Source organism: Halichoerus grypus, chromosome X (genome assembly GCF_964656455.1).
Source record: "Halichoerus grypus chromosome X, mHalGry1.hap1.1, whole genome shotgun sequence".
Classification (NCBI taxonomy): Eukaryota; Metazoa; Chordata; class Mammalia; order Carnivora; family Phocidae; genus Halichoerus; species Halichoerus grypus.
This window is the reverse complement of record NC_135727.1, coordinates 100,311,229-100,321,210: the sequence shown is the minus strand read 5'-3', so window position 1 is coordinate 100,321,210 and position 9,982 is coordinate 100,311,229. Positions and strand designations below refer to the sequence as shown.

Genomic DNA, 9,982 nt, shown 5'->3' with positions numbered 1-9,982 from the left:
AAAACAGAATATTTGAAATTATATAGTCAGAGAACAAAAAGGAAAAAAGAATAAAAAGGAATGAAGACAGGATTTATGGGATCCCATTAAGAGAAACAATGTATGCATCACTGAAATTCCAGAAGGAGAAGAGAAAGAGAAAGGAGCAGAAAGCTTATTTGGAGAAATAATGGCTAAGAACTTTCGAAACTAGGGAGAGATTTAGATATCCAATTTCATGCAACTAATAGATCAACCCCAAAATTTCCAAAATTGTTTTCTCTAAGAAATACTATAATACAGTTGTCTAAAATCAAAGGCAAAAGAGAATTTTTAAAGCAGCAAGAGAAAAAACAAAATCTCATATAAGGGAACCACTTATAAGGCTATCAGCAGAGTTTTCATCAGAAATCTTTCAGGTAGGGAGAGAATGGGAAATATATTCAAAGTGCTGAAAGAAAGAAATATCCAACCAAGAATACTTTACATGGCAAAGTTGTCCTTCAGAAACAAAGGTGAGATAAAGACTTCCCAAAACAAACAAAAGCTGAAGGAGTTATCGCCACTCAGCCTGCCTTACAGGAAATGCTAAAAGGACTTTTTCAAGCTGATATGAAAGGATGCTAATTAGTTACATGAAAATGTATGAAAATACACAACACACTGGTAAAAGTAATCATATAAGCAGATTCTGAATACTCTGTGTAATATTGTGGTGTGTTAACCACACCACATGAGGCTTATATCCTTCACAAAAATTAAGGGAGGAGGGTCTGAATAGACATTTTTCCAAAAAGACATGCAGATGGCCAACAGATACATGAAAAGATGCTCAGCATCACTCATCATCAGGGAAATGCAAATCGAAATCACAATGAGATATCACTTAGCACCTGTTAGAACGGCTAGAATCAAAAAGACAAGAAATAACAGGTGTTGGTGAAGGTATAAAGAAAAGGGAACATTTGTTCAATGTTGGTAGGAATATAAATTGTGCAGCTGCTATGGAAAACAGTATGGAGGTTCCTCTAAAAATTAAAAATAAAACTACCATATGATCCAGCATGTTGCTATTATTTATGATAGCCAACACATGGAAATAACCTAAGTATCTATTAATGGATGAATGGAGAAATAAAATGTCGTATACAGGCATACCTCAGAGATATTGTAGGTTCAGTTCGAGACCATTACAATAAAGCAAGTATGCAATTAATGGAGTTGAATGATTTTTTTGGCTTCCCAGTGCATGTAAACGTTTATGTTTACATTATACTATAGTCTATAAAGTGTGCAACAGCATTATGTCTAAAAACACAATATATATACTTTAATTTTTAAAATACTTTATTGCTGGGGTTCCTGGGTGGCTCAGTTGTTAAGCGTCTGCCTTCGGCTCAGGTTATGATCCCAGGGTCCTGGGATAGAGCGCCGCATCGGGCTCCCTGCTCAGCAGGAAGCCTGCTTTTCCCTCTCCCACTCCCCCTGCTTGTGTTCCCTCTCTTGCTGTCTCTCTCTCTGTCAAATAAATAAGTAAAAATCTTTAAAAAAATACTTTATTGCTAAAGAAATAAATAAAAATAAAAATACTTTTTTGCTAAAAATTGCTAACCATCATCTGAGCTTTCAGTGAGCTATTATCTTTTTGCTAGTCCTCGATATTGATGGCTGCTGACTGATCAGGGTGGTGGCTGCTCAAAGATGGGTTGGTTGTGGCAATTTCTTAAAATAAGACAATGAAGTTTGCCTCATCTTCCTTTCATGAATGATTTCTCTGTAGCATATGATGCTATTTAATAGCATTTTACCCATGGTAGAACTTATTTCAAAATTGGTGTCAGTCCTCTCAAATTCTGCTTCTGTCTTATCAACTAAGTTTATGTAATATTCTAATTTTTTTTTCATTTCAACAATCTTCACAGCATCTTCACCAGGATTTGATTCCATCTCAAGAAACCACTTTCTTTGCTCATCCATAAGAAGCAAGTCCTCGGGGTGCCTGGGTGGCTCAGTTGGTTGAGTGTCTGAGTCTTGATTTTAGGTCAGGTCTTGGTCTCAGGGTCATGAATTCAAGCCCCATATTGGGCTTCATGCAGGGCATGGAGCCTACTTAAAAAGAAAAAAAAAAAAAGGCAACTCCTCATCCATTAAAGTTTCATCATGAGATTACAGCAATTCAGTCCCATCTTCAGGCTCCACTTCTAGTTCTCTTGCTTTTTCCACCACATCTGCAGTTACTTCCTGCACTGAAGTCTTGAACCCCTCAAAATCATCCATGAAGGTTGGAATCAACTTCTTCCAAACTCCTGTTAGTGATGATATTTGACCTCTTCCCATGAATCACAAATGTTGTTTCTAAGAATGGTAAATTCTTTACAGAAGATTTACTTTGCCAAAATCCAATAGAAGAATCATAATCTTATGGCAAATAATAGCCTTACAAAATGTATTTCTTAAATAATAAGGCTTGAAAGTCAAAATTGCTCCTTGATCTATGGACCGCAGAATGGATGTTGTGTCAGCAGGCATGAGAAAACATTAATCTTATACATCTCCATCAGAGCTCTTGGGTGACCAAGTGCATTATCAGTGAGAAGTAATACTTTGAATCTTTTTTTCTGAGCAGTAGGTATCAACAGTGGGCTTATTCAGTAAACCATGTTGTAAACACATATGCTGTCATCTGTGCTTTGTTCCATCTATAGAGCACACGCAGAGTAGAGTTAGCATAATTCTTAAGGGCCCTAGGATTTTTGGAATGGTAAATGAGCACTGGCTTCAACTTGGTCACCAGTTGCATTAGCCCCTAACAAGATAGCCTGTCTTTTAAAGCTTTGAAGCCAGGCATTGACTTCTCCTCTCTAGCTATGAAAGTCCTAGATGGCATCTTCTTCCAATATAAGGTTGTTTTTTATATGCTGAAAATCTGTTGTTTAGTGTAGCCACCTTTTCTAATTATTTTAACTAGATCTTCTGGATAACTTGCTGCAGCTTCTCCATCAGCACTTGCTGCTTCACCTTGTACTTTTATGCTGTGGAGACGACTTCTTTCCTTAAACCTCATGAACCAACCTCTGCTAGCTTCCAACTTTTCTTATGCAGCTTCCTCACCTCTCAGCCTTCATAGAACTGAAGAGAGTTAGGGACTTGCTCTGGATTAGGCTTTGGCTTAAGGGAATGTTACGGCTGGTTTGATCTTCTATTCAGACCACTAAAACTTTCTCCATATCAGCAAGAAGGTTGTTTCACTTTCTTATTCATGTATTCACTGGAGGAGCACTTTTAATTTTTCAAGAATTTTCCCTTTGCATTCACATCTTGACTGTTTGGCACAAAAGGCCTAGGTTTTGGCCTGTCTTGGCTTTTGGTAGGCCTTCCTCACTAAACTTAATCATTTCTAGCTTTTGGTTTAGAGAGAGAAATGTATGACTCTTCCTTCAGTTGAACACTTAATGGCTATTGTAGGGTTATTAATTGGCCCAATTTCTTTTTTTTTCTTCCGAGTTTTTATTTAAATTCCAGTTAGTTAACATACAGTGTAATATTAGTTTCAGGTGTAGAATTTAGTGATTCATGACTTATACATGAAATACTTGGTGCTCATCACAAGTGCACTCCTTAATCCCCATCACCTGTTTAACCCATATCCCCAGCTACCTCCCCTCTGGTAACCATCAGTTTGTTCTTTATGGTTAAGAACCTGTTTTTTGGTTTTCCTCTCTTTTTTTTCCCTCTAATGTTTGTTTGTTTTGTTTCTTAAATTCCACATGAGTAAAATCATGAGTTAAATTTGTCTTTCTCTGACTTTCACTTTAGCATAATACTCTCCAGCTCCATCCACATTATTGCAAATGGAAAGATTTCATTCTTTTTTATATTTGGCCCAATTTCAATACTGTTGTGTCTTAGGGAATAGGGAGGCCATGGAGAAGAGAAATGGGAGAACTGCCAGTCCGTGGAGCAGTCAGAACACACATTTATTGATTAAGTTCTCCATCTTATATCGTTCATGGTGCCCCAAAACAATTACAACAGTAACATCAAAGATCACTGACCACAGATCACCATAACAAATTCAACAGTAATGAACAAGTTTGAAATATTATGAGAATTACCAAAAATGTGACATGGAGACACAAAATGAGCAAATGCTATTGGAAAAAATGGTACCAATAGACTTGCTCCATGAAGGATTGCCACAAACTTTCAGTTGTAAAAAACACAATTATCTGTGAAGCACAATAAACAAAGCACAATAAAATGAGGTATGTCTGTATTTATACTTATATTTGTATTTATATTTATTTAGTTATTGTAATGTTTGGCTCATGAAATTATGGAGATTGGCAAGTCCCAAGGTCTGCAGTTGGCAAACTGGAGACCCAGGAGAGCCAATGATATAGTTCCAGTCAGAGGGCCAGCAGGCTTAATGTCCAGGAAGAGCCAATGTTTCAGTTTGAATTCAAAAGCAAGAAAAATTCACTCTTATTCAACGTAGGGTCAGCCCTTTTGTTCTATTCAGGCTTTCAACTGAATGGATGAAGCTTACCCACATTGGCAGGTAGGAGGGGGAGCAGGAATCTGCTTTACTCGGTCTATCAGTGTTCAGCTTATCCAGAAATACCCTCACAAACACATTCAGAATGTTTGACCAAATACTTGGGTACTCCTTGGCCCTATCGAGTTGACACAAAATTAACCATCACATAAGTCCTTTGTCCTATATATGTATTATAAATATTCTTTTCCAGTCTGTAACTTGTCTTTTAATTTTAATTAAAATCCATTTGACCAACTTTTTCTTTTACTGTTTGTGGGTTTTGTGTCCTATGTAATAAATTTTTGTTTACTCCGTGTTTGCAAAGATTTTCTGCTATACCTTCTTCTAGAAGTTTTATAGCTTACATTTTATGAGTAGTTTTATAATCTACTTTTAGTTAATTTTTGTTTATATGATGAGTTAAGGGTTGAGGTTCATCTTTATTGATATTGATAGACAATTGTTCAAGAACTTTTGATGAAAAGATTATCCTTTCCCCACTGAATTGACATTGAAACCCAACCAACCATATGTATGTGGGTCTAGTCTGTTCCATTCATCTAAATGTATATTCTTACACCATCAAATACCACAATGTTTTGATTATTGTTGCTTTCATGTTCCTTTCATGCAAGTATTGAAGTAAAGCAGTATGGGTCCTCCATCTTTGCTTTTTTTTTTTTTTCCAAAATTGTTTTGGCTACCCTGACACCTTTGAATTTCCATATAAATATTAGAATTAAGTTATCAATTTCTTTGGAAAGTCCTGCTGAGATTTTGATTGAAACTACGTTGAATATATAGACCAATTTAGGAAGGATTGTCATTTAAATAATATTTAGTCTTCCAATCTGTTTATCCTATATCTCTTCATCTATTTAGTCTTCTTTAATTTCACTAAGCAGAGTTTTATAATTTTTAGTATACAGGACTTATATATACTTTGTAAAATTTATCCCATATTATTTCATGTTTTTAATACAATTTTAAGTGATAACTTTTCCATTTTTTAATTTTCCAACTGTTCATTGTTTACTAGCATAGAATACAATTGATTTTTGTGTATTGATCTTATATACTGAACTCTTTTGGTTGTAGATATAATTTAGTAGCTATTAGAACTAATTCCTTAGAGTTATACATAAATCATGTTGTCTGTCAATAAAGAGAGTTTAACTTCTTTCTTTCCAATCTGGATACCTTTTCCCCCTTTCTGTTACCTTGTTTAGCTGGTTAGTATCTCCTAAAAATATTGATTAGAAGTGATGAGAGCAGGCTTGCTTTCCTTGTTTCTAGTCTTAGGGGGAAAGTACCCAATATTTCACCATAAAAAATAATGTTAACACACGCAGCCGACACGGTTGGTGGTTGCCGGCGGTGTGGGGTTTCTTAAAACTGTTCCCTGCGGAGCCAGTCAGCAGCCAACATGTCTAACAGAAACAATAACAAGCTGCCCAGCAACCTGCCGCAGCTACAGAATCTGATCAAGCGAGATCTGCCAGCCTACGTCGAGGAGTTTCTACAGCAGTATAATCACTACAAATCCAATGTGGAGATTTTCAAATTACAACCAAACAAACCTAGCAAAGAACTGGCAGAGCTGGTGATGTTTATGGCACAGATTGGTCACTGCTATCCAGAACATTTAAGTAATTTTCCTCAAGAGCTGAAAGATCTTCTCTCCTATAATCACACTGTCTTGGATTCAGATCTTCGAATGACATTTTGCAAAGCTTTGATCTTGCTGAGAAATAAGAATCTCATCAATCCATCAAGTTTGCTAGAACTCTTCTTTGAGCTTCTGCGTTGCCATGATAAGCTTCTGCGAAAGACTTTATACACACATATTGTCACTGATATCAAGAATATAAATGCAAAACACAAGAACAATAAAGTGAATATAGTGTTGCAGAATTTCATGTACACCATGTTAAGAGACAGCAATGCAACTGCAGCCAAGATATCTTTGGATGTGATGATTGAACTCTACAGAAGAAACATCTGGAATGATGCCAAAACTGTCAATGTGATCACAACTGCATGTTTCTCTAAGGTCACCAAGATATTAGTTGCTGCTTTGACATTTTTCCTTGGGAAAGATGAAGAGGAGAAACAGGACAGCGACTCAGAATCTGAGGATGAAGGACCAACAGCAAGAGACCTGCTAGTGCAATATGCCACAGGGAAGAAAAGCTCCAAACACAAGAAAATGTTGGAAAAGGCTATGAAAGTGCTCAAGAAACAAAAAAAGAAGAAAAAACCAGAGGTCTTTAACTTTTCAGCTATTCATTTGATTCATGATCCCCAAGATTTTGCAGAAAAACTACTAAAGCAGCTAGAGAGCTCTATGGAGAGGTTTGAGGTGAAAATGATGCTCCTGAACCTCATCTCCAGATTGGTGGGAGTTCACAAGCTTTTTCTCTTTAACTTCTATCCATTTGTGCAAAGGTTTCTGCAGCCCCACCAAAGAGAAGTAACAAAGATCCTTCTGTTTGCTGCCCAAGCATCTCATCACTTAGTACCCCCAGAGATCATTCAGTCAGTGCTCATGACTGTGGCCAACAATTTTGTCACCGACAAGAACTCTGGGGAGGTCATGACAGTAGGAATCAATGCTATAAAAGAGATAAGAGCTCGATGTCCTCTAGCCGTGACTGAAGAACTTCTCCAAGACCTGGCTCAGTATAAAACACACAGAGATAAGAATGTGATGATGTCTGCTAGAACTTTGATTCAACTCTTCCGAACACTGAATCCTAAGATGTTGCAGAAGAAATTCCGGGGTAAGCCTACAGGGGCCTCCATAGAAGCAAGAGTGCAAGAATATGGAGAATTAGATGCTAAAAATTACATTCCAGGAGCAGAAATTCTAGAAGTTGAAAAAGAAGAGGATGCTGAAAACGATGAAGATGGGTGGGAAAGTACTAATCTCAGTGAGGAGGCAGATGCCGATGGTGAGTGGGTTGATGTGCACTGCTCTTCTGATGAAGAACAGCAAGAAATATCCAAGAAGCTCAACAGCATGCCCATGGAGGAGCGGAAAGCCAAAGCTGCAGCCATTAGCACGAGCCACGTTTTAACTCAGGAAGACTTCCAGAAAATCCGCATGGCCCAAATGAGGAAAGAACTTGACGCTGCCCCAGGGAAAGCCCAAAAGAGGAAATATATTGAAATTGATAGTGATGAGGATCCCAGGGGTGAGTTACTTTCTCTTCGGGACATTGAACGCCTTCATAAGAAGCCAAAGTCTGACAAGGAGACAAGACTAGCAATGGCAATGGCTGGAAAGACAGATCGAAAAGAATTTGTGAGGAAGAAAACCAAAATGAACCCATTTTCCAGTTCCACAAATAAAGAGAAGAAAAAACAGAAGAACTTTATGATGATGTGATTTGCCATAATGTCCGGTCAAAAAACAAGTGTTCCTTCCAAGAAAAGCAGCTGGCACTACGAGATGCACTTTTGAAAAAGAGAAAAAGAATGAAGTAATCTCCAAGCAAATTTTCCATTCCAAGAAGAATGCTAAATTTGTATCATTATTTTGAAAATTAGTTAATCAAAAATATTTATTTACATTAAAAAGTCCTGAAGCACTATATTGTGAAAAACATAGTAAACTTGGTAGCAATTTAAAAATAATAATAATAATAATGTTAGCTTGTGTAGCTATTTATCAAGTTTATGGTGTTGCCTTCTATTTTCTGTTTGCTGAAAGTTTTTATTGTAAATATATATTAAATTATGTGAAATGCTTTTATGTATCTATTGAGATGGTCTCATTTTTCTCCATTACTGTTATTATCCTGAATTAAACTGATTGATTATTGAATGTTATATCAATCAATCTAGCATTCCTGGGTTAAACCATAAATGTTCATAATGTATTATTCTTTGTTATATATTGATGGATTTGGCGTACAGTGTTAAGAATTTTTCCTTGAATGTCCATGAGGGATTTTTTCTGTAGTATTTTTCCTTCCTATAATGACTTTGCTTGGTTTTAGTACCGTGGTAATGTGGGACTCATAAAATGAGTTAGGAAGTGGTCACATTTCCTTATTTTCTGAATGATTTGGCACAGAATTATTATTCTTATTTAAATGTGTGATAGGATTCATCAGTGAAGAAAATTGTCCTTGGCATTTTCTTAGTGGAAAGGAATTTAATAACAAATTCAATTAAAATTCAATATACATCTATTCAGATTTTATATTTCTTCTTGTGTTTGAGTAATTTTGTCTTTCAAGGAATTTATCCATTTCATCTAAATTTATAAAATATGTTGGCATAGAATTGTAATATTCCCTGATTATACAGTAAAGGAGTGTATGGTCTGTAATAATACTATCTCTCATTCCTGATATTGATAATTTATGTTTTTTTCCTCTTTTTCTTGAACAGTCTAATCTAGAGATTTATCAATTTGATTGATTTTTAAAAGAACCAGTGTTTTGCTTCATTACTTTTCTTTATTGTTTATAGCTATAAATTTCCCTCTAAACACTGCTTTAGTTGTGCCCCACAAATTTTTATACATTATTTTTTATATTTGTGTGTTGCTGGTCATTGAGTTCAAAAGAGTTTCTAATTTCCCTGCAAATTTTTCTCTGAGCCATGGCTTATTTATAAGTGTGCTATTTAACTTTCCAATTTTGGAGGACTGCAGGTAGCTTTTTGTTGTTGACTTCAATTTAATTCCATTGTAGTCAGAGAATATGTGTATGATTTAATATTTTTCAAAATTAATTGAGATTCCTTTCATGCATTAGCATATAGTCTTATCTTAGTGAATGTTCCAGGTACATTGGAAAAGAATATGTATTCTGCTATTGGGGGGAGTAGTCTATAAATGTCCATTAGGTCAAATTTGTTGATAGATTTGATCAGGTCTTATATATATTTACTAATTTTCTACCTTCTTATTTTGTTAATTACTGATAATTGTTATAATCTTAAGGGCGGGCTCCACACTTAGCAGGGAGTCTGCTTCTCTCCCTCTTCCTCTCCCTCTGCCCCTCGCCCCACTCATGTGCATGCACTCTCTTTCTCTAAAATAAATAAATAAATCTTTTTTAAAAAAGGAATTGTTATAATCCTTTAGTTTTTGTTTGTCCTGGAAACTCTTTATCTCTCCTATTCTGAATGACAGCCTTGCTGGATAAAGTATTCTTGGCTGCATATTCTTCCCATTTAGCACATTGAATGTATCATTCCAGTCCTTTCTGGCCTGCCAGGTCTCTGTGGACAAGTTGGCTGCCAGCCTTATGTGTCTGCCCTTGTCAGTTAAGGACCTGTTGTCCTGAGCTGCTTTCAGGATTTTCTCTTTATCTTTGAAATGTGTAAGCTTCACTATTATATGTCAAGGTGTTGCCATATTTTTATTGATTTTGAGGGGGGGAATCTCTGTGCCTCCTGGACTTGAATGCCTGTTTCCTTCCCCAGATTAGGGAAGCTTCAGCTATA

At 36.1% G+C, this 9,982-nt stretch overlaps 1 pseudogene; it reads left to right on the top strand.

Moving 5' to 3' along the window:
- The first annotated feature begins 5,868 nt into the window (after positions 1-5,868).
- On the top strand, positions 5,869-8,091 carry LOC118531875 (protein SDA1 homolog pseudogene; annotated as a pseudogene).
- Positions 8,092-9,982: the final 1,891 nt, after the last annotated feature.